This window comes from Ursus maritimus, unplaced genomic scaffold, assembly GCF_017311325.1.
Source record: "Ursus maritimus isolate PB19 unplaced genomic scaffold, ASM1731132v1 scaffold_10, whole genome shotgun sequence".
Lineage (NCBI taxonomy): Eukaryota > Metazoa > Chordata > Mammalia > Carnivora > Ursidae > Ursus > Ursus maritimus.
This window is the reverse complement of record NW_024423344.1, coordinates 1664032-1676794: the sequence shown is the minus strand read 5'-3', so window position 1 is coordinate 1676794 and position 12763 is coordinate 1664032.

The window sequence follows — 12763 nt, the reverse complement described above, 5'->3', positions numbered from 1 at the left end:
AGGAGATGTACAAAATGGAAGGATTTTATAGGCAGAAACAGGGTGAGATAAGGAGGTTGATCTGCAAAAGAAAAGATTGTTTCAGGCAAAGTCATCTTCTTTTAGGGGGTCTTATCCTGCAGATTACCTCACTAGTACTGATTCGGATATTCCAGATTGATGGGTTTACAACTCCACTCTTGGGAGAAGCTGAAACTGTTAAGTGTTAAGCCTTGTGGGGCTTAGCAAAAGACTCCATTTGGGGCCTGTTGTTTCTTTAAGAAGGCTGAGAAGTTCCCAGATCTGCAGTAGGCAAGCTGGCAATGCAGGAGAGCCCATAGCATAGTTTCTGTCCAAGTCTGAAGGCCTAAGAAGCAGGAGAGACCACTGTGTAAGTCTAGTCCAAATCCTAGGGTTGGAGAACAGAAGAGCTGATCGTGTGTGTTCCAATCAGAGTCCTAGTCCAAAGACAGGTGAAGACAAATATCCCAGCTTGAAGATAGGCAGGTGGAACAAATTCTCCCTTACTCAGCCTTTTTATTCTATTCAGACCTTCAATGGATGGGACTCACCTGCACTGAGGAGAGCAATCTGCTTTACTGGTTCAAATATCAATCTCATCCTAAAACAACCTTAATGCCACATCCAGAATAATGTTTAACCAAATATCTGGGCAACCCCATGGCCCAGATAAGTTGATATATTAAATTAGCCATCGCACTCTAGTTTCCACTCCTCCAACCCTTCCAATGGCATTAAAAGCATCTAATCCCTTGTACTGAATCCTGTACCAGTGGGGGTCCTGATAAGAAACATGGCACATTGAAATTTCATAATTGGGAGGCATTTAATAAAGGTTATATTCTAAAAGATGAAAGGAAACTACAAGGTAGAGGGAAACCAGAAGGGATAGTGTAATAAATAGAGCTAGAGATAATGTGTGCCCCGAAGAGGCTAAGGAAGGGAGCAGTTACTATCACCAGCTAGACCCCAAGATGTCACCTTTACTGCTCACCTGCCCTTAAGCTCTTCTTTCCAACTTAACTCTTAACTGAGGCAAAGGACCTTATGGGCATAATATCCCATGATAAAAACTGAAACTACCCCTCAACCAATGACTGTCCCAAGGAAGAGCTCCAGGAGCCCAGGCCCAGAGCAGTTTGAGCTTAACCCCCAGTTTGTGCCTGTGCAGATGGACCACAGAGTAACCTCTGGAATAACCTCGGGAATGACCAACAATTACCTTTACCTCATTATAATACTAAAATCTCCATCCAAGGAGGAGTGCAAGTCTCATTTACATAACATACAAAGTATGTATAGGCATGTTTCCCTAAGGTGCATGAGTGACTTTATGACTACTGACAAGGCTGCCCTATCTAAATATTCAGCCTAACCCTAAATAAAAGGAAGCCAGCCATTCACTGTTGCTCAGGTTGTCACGGTTTTGGAAGTTACTCCCTGTGATCTCCTTATGTGCTACAAATAAAGTTTACTTTGTGGGACAACGCCTGGAGCTGTCTATCTGTGACTCACCAAGAAGTGAATTCATGTTAATTGGGTTACCAAAACCCTAAGAAAGAAAGCTGAATGGAGAACCTCAAATGGTAGAACTATGACCATTGGTTAAGGGACACAGCCACACCACAGTGACCCTACAGAGATATTCCAGCTTCACTTTCCTTTCTCTCTAGGTTTGTCAGATTTAGCAAATAAAAAATCCAAAAAAGCCTAGTTAATTTTGAGTTTCAAATTAAACAACAAATCATACTTTAGCTTAAGTGTATCCCAAACTGGGCGCCTGGGTGGCTCAGTTGGTTGTCTGCCTTCGGCTCAAGTCATGATCCCGGAGGCCCCAGATCCAGCCCCACATTGGGCTCCCTGCTTGGCAGGGAGTCCACATCTCCCTCTGCACCTCACCCTGCTCTCCTGCTCTCTCTCACTCTCTCTTTCTGAAATAAATAAATAAAATCTTAAAAGAAAAAATGTGTCCCAAATTTCATCTGGGTCATAGTTACACTAAAAAAAAAAAAAGTTGTTTATCTGAAATTCAAATTTAATCAGATATTTTATCTGGCATCATTATTCTTCCTTCCAATTTCCTTTCAAACTCAACTGGAGGTTAGAGGGCATGGGAGATTGTGTGATACATTCACATTCCATATAAGTTCACCTACCCAGACCATAAAGCAGGATGGGAAAAAGTGGAGAATGGAGGTTGAGAGGCAAATAGATGTACAGCACAATCTTTTCCTGTCTAGAATTCCTAGAAAGGTAACTGTTACCTTCATTAAACCCTGAATAATAAACCCTTTATTATGTTACAAAACTTCCCTTTAAGTCTTTATTTTTTCACAGTTCTAGATTCACAACAAAATTAGGATAAGGGACAAAGCTTTCCCATATACTTTCTCTCCCCTTACATGCATATTATCCCCTATCAACATCTCCCACTAAAGCAGTACGTTTATTATAATTGATTAACCTATATTGACACATTATTATTACCCCAGATCCATAATTTACCTTAGGGTTCACTCTTGGTTTTAATATTCTATGGGTTTGGAAAAATGTACAATTATAGTATCATATAGAGTATTTTCACTGACCAAAAACTCTGTGCTCCGGCTATTCACCCCTCTCCCACCTGAATCCTGGCAACTACTGATCTTTTTACTGTCTCCATAGTTTTCCCTTTTCGAAAATGTCACATAGCTGGAATCATACAGTATATAATCCCCTCAGATTGGCCTCCTTCACTTTGTAATATGTTTTAAGTTTCCTCCATGTCCTTTCATGGCTTTATAGCTCATTTATTTTTAACACTGAATAATATATTCCATTGTCTGGATGTACCAAAGTTTATTTATTCACTCACTAAAGAACATCTTGGTTGCTTCCAAGTTTGGCAATTATGAATGAAGCTACTATAAACATTTGTATACTGGTTTTTGTGTGAACATATGTTTTCAACTCATTTGGGTAAATATCAAAGAGCGTGATCGCTGAATGTTATGGTAAGAGCATGTTTAGTTTTGTAAGAAACTGCCAAACTGTCTTCCAAAACAATGAATGGAAAATCCTATTGCCCCACATTCTTGCCAGATTTGGTGTTGTCAGTGTTCCAGATTTTGGCCATTCTAATAGGGGTGTAGTGATGTCTCATTGATTTTATTTGCATTTTCATAATGACATGATGTGGGACATCTTTTCGTATGGTTATTTTCCACCTATATGTCTTCTTTGGTGAAGCATCTGTTAAGGTCTTTGACCTATTTGTTAATCAGGTTGTGTGTTTTCTTACTGTTTTAAGAACACTTTGTCTATTTTGGATAATATTCCTTTATCAGGCAAACCTTTCGCAAATCTCTTCTCCCAATCTGTGGCTACTGTTCTCATTCCCTGACATTGTCTCTTCCAGAGCAAAATTTTTTAATTTTAATAGAGTTCATCTTACTCATTGTTTCTTACCTAGGTTATGCCTTTGATATTATATCTAAAATGTTGTCTCTGTACCCAAGGTCATCCAGTTTTTCTGCTCTGTTATCTTCTCGGAGTTTTATAATTTTGCATTTTTCATGTAGGTCTGCGATCCATTTTGAGTTAATTTTTGTGACGTCTGTGAGGTATTTGTATTTAAATTTTTATTGATTGATTGATTTATATGTTGATGTCCAGTTGTTTCAGCACCATTTGTATTGTTCCATTGTACTGCCTTTGCTTTTTGCCAAAGGGTAGTTGATCTATATTCATCAAGGTTAATTTCTTTTTTTTTAAAGATTTTATTTTTACATAATCTCTAAACCCAACATGGGGCTCAAACTTACATCCCCAAGACCAAGAGTTGCATACTCTGCCATCTGAGACATCCAGGCGCCCCTATTCATGAAGGTCAATTTCTGGGTTCTATATTCTGTTCCATTGATCTCTTTGTCTATTTTGTCTCTAATACCACATTGTTTACATTACTGTGGTTTTGTAAGTGTTAAAGTGAGGTAGTAGCATCAGCTCAACTTTGTTCTATTTCAGCATTATGTTAGCTATTCTGGACCTTTTTGCCTTTCCATATAAACTTAAGAATCAGTTTGTTGATATGTACAAAATAACTTGAGATTTTTATGGGGATTGTATTGAATCTGTAGATCACATTGGGAAAAATTGGCATTTTGACAATATTAGTTTTCCTATTCTTGAACATGGAATATCTTTCCCCTCATTTCATTCTTCTTTGATTTTATTCATCAGAGATTTATAGTTTTGCTCATACAGATCTTGTACATATTCTTTTAAACTTACACAGAAGTATTTATTCTGGGATCGTGCTAACATAAATGGTATTGAGTTTTTAATTTCAAATTCAACTTGATCATTGCTGACATATAGGAAAGCATCTGACATTTGTATATTAACCTTTTATCCTAATACCTTTCTATAATAGCTTATTGGTTTCAGGAGTTAGAAACTTCCTTTTTATTTTTTTTTTAAGATTTTATTTATTTGACAGAGAGAGACACAGTGAAAGAGGAAACAACAAGTAGGGGGAGTGGAAGAGGGAGAAGCAGGCTTCTCGCTGAGCAGGGAGCCCAATGTGGGGCTCGATCCCAGAACGCTGGAATCATGACCTGAGCCAAAGGCAGATGCCTAAAAACTGAGCCACCCAGGTGCCCTGGAAACTTCCTTTTTATTACAAATTGCTGGGATTTTGAAAATTATGACAATATAGTGAGTTTTTTTAAATACTTATTTTGAATCTATTGAAATGATTATATGGCTTTTTCTATTAAATTCATTCAATTTACTGAATGTGCTAGGCTTTTCTAGGGGCTAGGGATATACTAATAAACAAAACATAAAAATTCTAGCCTTCCTTCACCCCTTGGAAAGCAAGGAGGGGACTTTTTCTGTTCCTCCCCAGCTTAGGGACCATGGCAAGACTACAGAAGGCCACATGGCTCCTGCTGGCCATTCTGGTGATCTGGTGATCACATGTATCAAGCAAAGAAGAAATGAGTGTCAAAGAAATGTCTGCAACAGAAATCAATGCGACTATCAAGATGCTATTTGTGATTAACAAGTTCAACAGAGAAAGTAATAACAAGTACAACTTCCGCATGGTCCAAGTCGTGGAGCTACAGAAGCAGACTGCTGATTATATTACATTTACACTGAGATATAATGGTCCACCTTTCAAAAGCTGGAGACTACTGTATTTTTCAGGAAGGATAGTTTTACAAGCAAATCAAGTGGTACTTTTCGGTGTTACTGTGGCTTGAAAAGTACAAAATTCTGAACAAAAACTGTACTACTAATGGGTAGCTGTCCTTGACACACAGCTGTGGTTACTATGTTTGAGAGTGTCCTACAATAGCAGTAATTCTCAATATAGTTTATAAATGTTCGTCAACTTGTAAAAAAAAAATCTTGCCCTCCAAATATATAGACATAAAGTGGAATAGTTATTACCAGGAGCTGGAGGTGGTGGGAGGGAATGGGGAGTTATTGCTTGATAAGTATGGTTTCTCTTTGAGATGAAGAAGAAGTTCTGGAGGTAGATAGTAATGATGGTTACATTCCAGTAATACTGTAGTGATAATGTGGATGTACTTAATACCACTGATGTGTGAAGTGTGCACTTAAAATAATTAAAATGTTAAGTCTTATGTATATTTTACCACAATAAAAAATATAATAAAAATAAATAGAAATAAAAAATTCCTGCCTTCAGAGTATTCACGTTCCACTGAAGAAACTTCAGATTTAACTCTAAGGGCAATGAAAAGCCATTTCTATGTTCTGAGTCTTTAGATTACAAAGCCTGACTTTAAAAATATACTATTTACTTATTTATCATTCAGGCTGTTTTGTAGAAAACTGTTTGTAAGGGAGTAAAAGTAGAAGCAGGGTGAGAGATAAATGTGGCTTCGCCTAGCAGGGCAATAGTGGTGATGTACAAAAGTGGGTATACTGGGTAATTTTAGATAAATGGGGTGGATCTATATTACTCTCAGGGGGAAAAATTTGAAGATGTACTGTTAAAGGATAAAAACAAGGTGCAGAATATTATAAAGTTTGAATTAGCAGTTATGTCCAAAAGAAAAAGTTATGCCCAAAAGAAACATATATGTACTAAATGTTTCATATAGGTACACATACAAAAAGGCATTTTATCTTTTTGTATTAAATGTTTTTTTACAAAAAAATATATTCATTTATTTAATGTGTAAGTAAAAATTAACTTTAAGAAAACTTTAAAAGAGCTTTTGGAAAACAGGTGGTAATGGTGACGTACTTTTTTATTCTATCTATATCCCCCTTAAAGCTACACAGGATGGTCAAGAGTGTGAAAAGACAGGACACAGACTTGGAGCAAATATTTGCAAAAGACATACATTGTATAGGTCTGTTATCCAAAACATACAAAAAGTCTTAAAACCAAATTAAAAAATAGACAAACCAATTTAAAAATGGGCAAAAGCCCTGAAAATAAAACCTCACTGAAGAAAAAATACAGATGGCAATTAAGCATTTGAAAAGGTGCTCACCATCATTTCAATATTATATGTCATTAGAGAATTGCAAATTAAAACAACAAAATCTATTAGAATGGTCAAAATTCAAAACACTGATAACACTAAATGCTGGTGAGGATGTGAAGAGGCAGGAATTCTTATTCATTGCTTGTAGGAATGGAAAATGGTACAGCCACTTGGGAAGACATTTTGGCAATTGTCTTAGTCTTTTTCAGGCTGTCGCAACAGAATGAAATAGACTGGGTGGCTATATTTAAACACAGAATTTTTTTTTTCTCACAGTTCTTGAAGCTGAAAAATCCAAGATCAAGGTACTGGCAGATATGTTGTCTGGTGAAGGCCCTTCCTGATTCATAGCCAGCAATCTTCTCTCACTGTGTCCTTACTCAACGGAAGGGGTGAGGGGCCTCTCTGGGGTCTCTTTTATAAGGACACTAACCTCCCATTCAAGAGTACTTCACCTTCCAAAGGCACTATCTCTTAATATTATTGCATTGGGGTTTGGGATTTCAACAAGAATTTCGGGGGGACACAAACTTTCAGTTTCTAGCAGCAGTGTCTTATGGAACTCAGCAAATTCCTTTTTTTTTTTTTTAAGATTGTATTTTTAAGTAAACTCTACACCCAACATGGGCTTGAACTCACAACCCCAAGATAAGAATCACATGCTCCACTGACTGAGCCAGTCAGGCACCCCAGAACTAAACACACTTTTATCATAGAACCCAACAGTCAGCCTAGTTGGTATTTACCCAAATAAGATGAAAATTTATATCCACACAAAAATCTGCACACTGATGTTTCTCCAGCTTTATTCACAATTGCCAAAACTTGGAAACTTGTCCCTCCGTAGATGATAAATAAACTATGCTACATCTAGACTATGAAATGTTATCCAGTGCTAAAAACAAATGAGCCATGAAGCCATGAAAAGACAGAGTAACCTTAAGTGCATATTGCTAAGTGAAAGAAAAGAATCTGGAAAACTACGTTTTATAATTCCAACTATATGACATTCTGGAAAAGACAAAACCATGAAGATAGAAAAATTTAAAAAGAGTCACCAGGGGTTAGGAGAAGGGAGAGATGAATAGCAAGATTTTTAGGGCCATGAAACTATTTCTGTGTGATACTCTAACGGTATGTATATGTCTATCTTTATACATATATCAAAACCCATAGAATGTGCAACACCAAAAGTGAGCCCTAATGGGATAAATTATGGACTTTGGGTGATGAGGATGTGTCAACAACACAAGTTTGTTGATTGTAACAAATATTCCACTTTGATTCATGTTGTTGATAGTGCCAAAGTGTGTGTGTGTGTGTGTGCGTGTGTGCTTGCATGCATATACAAGTTCTTATGTGTTGGGGCAGGGAGTGTATGAGAAATGCTCACAGTTTCCACTCAATTTTGCTGTGAACTTAAAACTGCTCTAAAAAGTCAAGTCTACTTTTTTAAAATGGGGGTTCCTCAAAAAGCTAAACATAGAATTACCATATGGCCCAGTCATTCCCTTCCTCTGAAAATATCCAAAAGAACTGAAAACAGGATTCAAACATATACTTGTACACTGATGTTAATAGTAGAGTTATTCACAAATGCCAAAAGATAGAAACCACCCTAATGTCCATAGACAGATAAATGAATAAACAAAAAGTGATATATTCTTATGATGAAATATTATTCATCCACAAAAAGAAACCAAGTTCTGACACATGCTACAACATGGATGAGCCTTGAAAATATGCTAAGTGAAATAAGCCACACACAAAAAGGACAAATATTTTATGAATTTACTTATATGAGCTATCTAGAAGAGACAAATTTGTAGAGACAGAAAATAGAATAGTTACCAGGGACTATGAGAAGAATAAACTGAGAATTATTGCTAACTGACTATTATTTGGGATAATGAAAAATGTGGAAATTGATAGTGGTGATGGTTTTGAAACATTATGAGCGCCATTAATGCCACTCAACTGTACACCTTAAAAAGATTAAAATGGCAAATGTTAAGTTAAATGTATTTTACCACCATTTTTTAAAGATTTTATTTATTTATTTATTTATTTATTTATTTATTTATTTATTTATGAGAGAGAGCAAGAGGAAGAGGGAGAAGCAGGCTGTCCACTGAGCGGGGAGCCCAATGGAGGGCTTGATCCCAGAACCCTGGGATCATGACCCAAGCCGAAGGCAGCCACCCAACTGACTGAGCCACCCAGGAACCCCAACTACCATTTTTATTTTAAAAGGATAAAAACCCACCTATATCTCAAATTAGTGAAAACAAAATTCCCACCCAGATAGTACGGAGCACATGTCAAAAATTTATTTGAATCATTAATGGTGAAACCAGCAGAATAACAACTCTGATCCACCTCATTAAAAAATTAAAAAATTTTAAGTAATCTCTACACCCAATGTGGGGCTCAAACTCACAACCCCAAGATCAAGAGTTGCATATTCTACCAACAGAGATGGTAAGGCACCCCAATACTGACTCAGTTCAAATGTAAGAAACCTGGATCTGTATAAACAGTGATACAAGGAATGCTGCAGTGTAACTGCTAGATTAAATACAGTTGACCCTTGACCAATGTGGGGGGTTGGGGTGCCAACCTCCCACACAGTTGAAAATCTGTGTATAATTTTGACTCCCCCAAAACTGAACTACTAATAGCCTACGGTCAACTGGGAGCCAAAATGATAATATAAACAGTCAATTAACACATATTTTTATGTTATATGTATTACATACTGTATTCTTATAATAAAGTAAGCTAGAGAAAAGACAATGTTATTAAGAAAATCATAAGAAAGAAAATATGTTTATAGTACTGTACAGAATTTATATAAAAAAAACCCTGTATTTAACTGGAGAGCAGTTCAACACATGTTCAGGAGTCAATTGTGTAAAATTGGTCAATATCCTATAGCAAAATAAAATCATAACTTTTGGGGTTATAGTCTTCAGTAAATAGAAAACAATTATCACACTGTGTTATTATTCAGCTCAGGCTATCAAAACAGAATACCACAGACAGGGTGGCTTAAACATCAGAAATTTATTTATTTTTGTAGTCTGGAGGTTGGAAGTCAAAGATCAAGGTGTCACTAGAATTGGTATCTGATAAGGTCTCTCTTTCTGGATTACAGACAGCCACCTTCTCACCGTGTCCTCATATTACCTCCCTTCTATGCATGGAATTGTCATGTCTTGTCTCATGTCTTTTGCTCTTCTTATAAAGACACCAGTTCTGGGACACTTGGGTGGCTCAGTCAGTTAAGCAACTGACTCTTGATTTCCCCTGAGGTCATGGTCTCAGGGTTGTGAGATCAAGCCCTAGGTCGGCTCCACTCTGGGTGTGGAGTCTGCTTAAGATTCTCTTTCCCTCTCCCTCTGCCCCTCCTCCCCTTCCCTCTCTCTAAAAAAAAAAGACACCAGTTCTGCTGGACGACAGTCCTACCTAATGACTTCACTTACCTTTTTTAAAAAAATGATTTATATATTTATTTGAGAGAGCGAGTGAGCATAAGTGGGAGGGGCAGAGAGCATCTCAAGTAGACTCTGTTCTGAATACAGAGCCCAATGCAGGCCTCGACCCTCACAGTCCTGAGATCATGACCTGAGCCAAAATCAAGAATCAGATGCTTAACCGACCAAGCCACCCAGGTGCCCCAAACTTCACTTAACTTTCCTTCCCTCCTTGTAGGTCCTATCTCCAAATACAGTTACATTGGGTGTTCGTTTCAACACACGAATTTGGTATGGAGACACGATTCAAGTCCATAACACATCTTACTAGCGTCCTAAAGTTAACTTCTAACTTGATAATGTTGTAAAATGCCTGGGCCCTAATCATTTGTAAACAGTAAGTCAAGTCAAGTTACATTTCCAGAAGAACTAAAAACTGGTATAGCAGGATAGTCTATCATGTAATCATTTTTTGTTGCTTCCAAACTTTGGAAAATATTCCTAAACAGAATAGATTATGGATTTTCCCCATGTTAATTGACATGTCTCTAGTTCATTGTAATAGCTACATAATCAGTCCATAATGTAAATGTTCTACAGATAATCTATGCCCCAATGTTGGGTTTCCCCCCCAACTTTTTACCACTACAAGTGAAATTGTTTTTATATCTCTGTATGTATGATAATTTTATTCCTATAAGGTCTAGTCACAAAACAGAGACATTTAAATCAAAAGAAATAGGTATTCTAATTTAAATGCTATTGCCATGCCCTTTTAATAGATTTTGAGAGTTTTAGGTGTACTCCTATGTATATTCTAATCTAATTGGGTCAAAACAATCCTAACAGGGTTGAAAATACTGATATCCTGTTGATGGCTGTTGACATTCCATGAAAAGATGACAAGTGTATTGCATGCCAAGGACTTAATGACATAGACTCCTCAAGCCCTGAATATAAAAAATAAAACAAAAAAATCATATCTTTATTGGTTCAGAGAAAATGTTAATATTTTTGTTAAAACTAGAACGAGAATGAAACTAGAACTAGAACTACAATGAAAAAAAATTACTGAAAAATACCTACAATAAAATTAGGTGATACACCAATCCCATGAGCTCCAAAACATAAGCAGATAGTAACAAACCACCAAAACCTGCTAGAGATAAATTCAGCTAGAGCATCTGTGCAAGAGGAAACAGGGAAGAAACAGAGCACCAGAGAGAACTAAAATCCTCAATTACTTATAGGCATTCATTCAGCAGCTTCTGTCATCCAATTTGAGAATAAAATCTGAAACTCCAGCATTTTTCACGAGGTGTCTTCAGAAAGATAAAAAGGTAATGAGAGAGATGGTCTCATAAACTTTCAAAAATAACCAGCTAAATCTCTCTTCGTAGGAGTGTTAAGATTTAAGCAGTTCGTGGACAAAGAACTTAAAGGAAAAAGAGGATACGGATAAAACAAGGTAGAATGCAGAGACAGGATCAGAATATCTCAGAAAGCAAGCCGCCATGTATTTTAACTTTTCATAAAAACAACAGAAGATGGCACTCTAGAGCTGTAAAATTAGCAAAACGGATTTAAATTTTACCTCTTCTTTAAGTTTCAGGAACTAATTTAAAGTAAAATATATAACAGAAACAAATCTATGTTAAATCTTACACAAAGTTAATGTGCTTTGTTAAAATAGAGATTAACAAACCAGGTAAGTTCCCAAAGGAACATAAAAAGACATCAAGAACATATGCTTGTAAAACAGATGGAAACAACAGCCTAATATTTCAGAACTAGTTAAAAGAGGGATTCCTGGGTGGCTCAGTCAGTTAAGTGTCAACCTTTGCCTCAGGTTGTGATCCCAGAGTCCTGGTATCAAGTCCCGCATCGGGTTCCTTACTTAGTGGGAAGCTTTCTTCTCCTTCTGCCTGCCACTCCCTCTGCTTGTGCTCTCTCTCAAGTAAATAAAACCTTTTTTAAAAACAAGTTAAAATACACGAAGAATTACAGACAATTGAAAGAACAACATAAGAACCAGAAAAAAACAGAAACGAGGTAACACAATTCAGAAAAGAATCATTTCAGAAGTAAAGAAAAAATAGAAGAAACACAAAAATGAATAAGCATTATAAAATGTCCTAAGAGAAAAAGAAGAAAAGGAGAAAAATCTAACAGAAATGACAAGAGTCAGAGAGAGTCCAAGATGGCAGAAAAAAAGGAGACTTTAGTTTCCTCTGGTCCCAGGAATGCAGCTAGATAACTATCAAATCATTCTGAAGACCTGCAAACTCAACCTGAGCTCTAAGAAAAGAATAACTACAACTCTACAGTATAAAAGCGACCACTTTCTCCAAGGTAGGAGGTGCAGAGAAGTGAATCTGAGGTGATATATGGGAAGATAAACAGCAGGGTGAAGGAGCCTACCTAAGGCTGCTACCAGAAAGCCATATAGCAGTGAAGCACAAAATCAAAACTTTTAGAATTCTGCTCTGGTGGGGGACATCCATGCCTGAAAGGCACCCATGTGGCAAAGCAGGCAGAAACCTAGGTGGGACAGTGTGGTCTCAGGATCCCAGGATCACAGAAAGAGCAGGGGTGCCCGAGTGCATCAGAGTTCCCAGGCATCGGAGCAGGGAAGCTGGCTGTAATCAGTGAGCCCAGGTGTGGTCTCTCAGCTCAGGGTTGCCATAAACATGGAACCACAGCATGGTCAGGCAACTGCTCTCTGAGCAGGGGCCCAGCAAGCGGCAGAACCGGTGAGACCACCCTATCCCC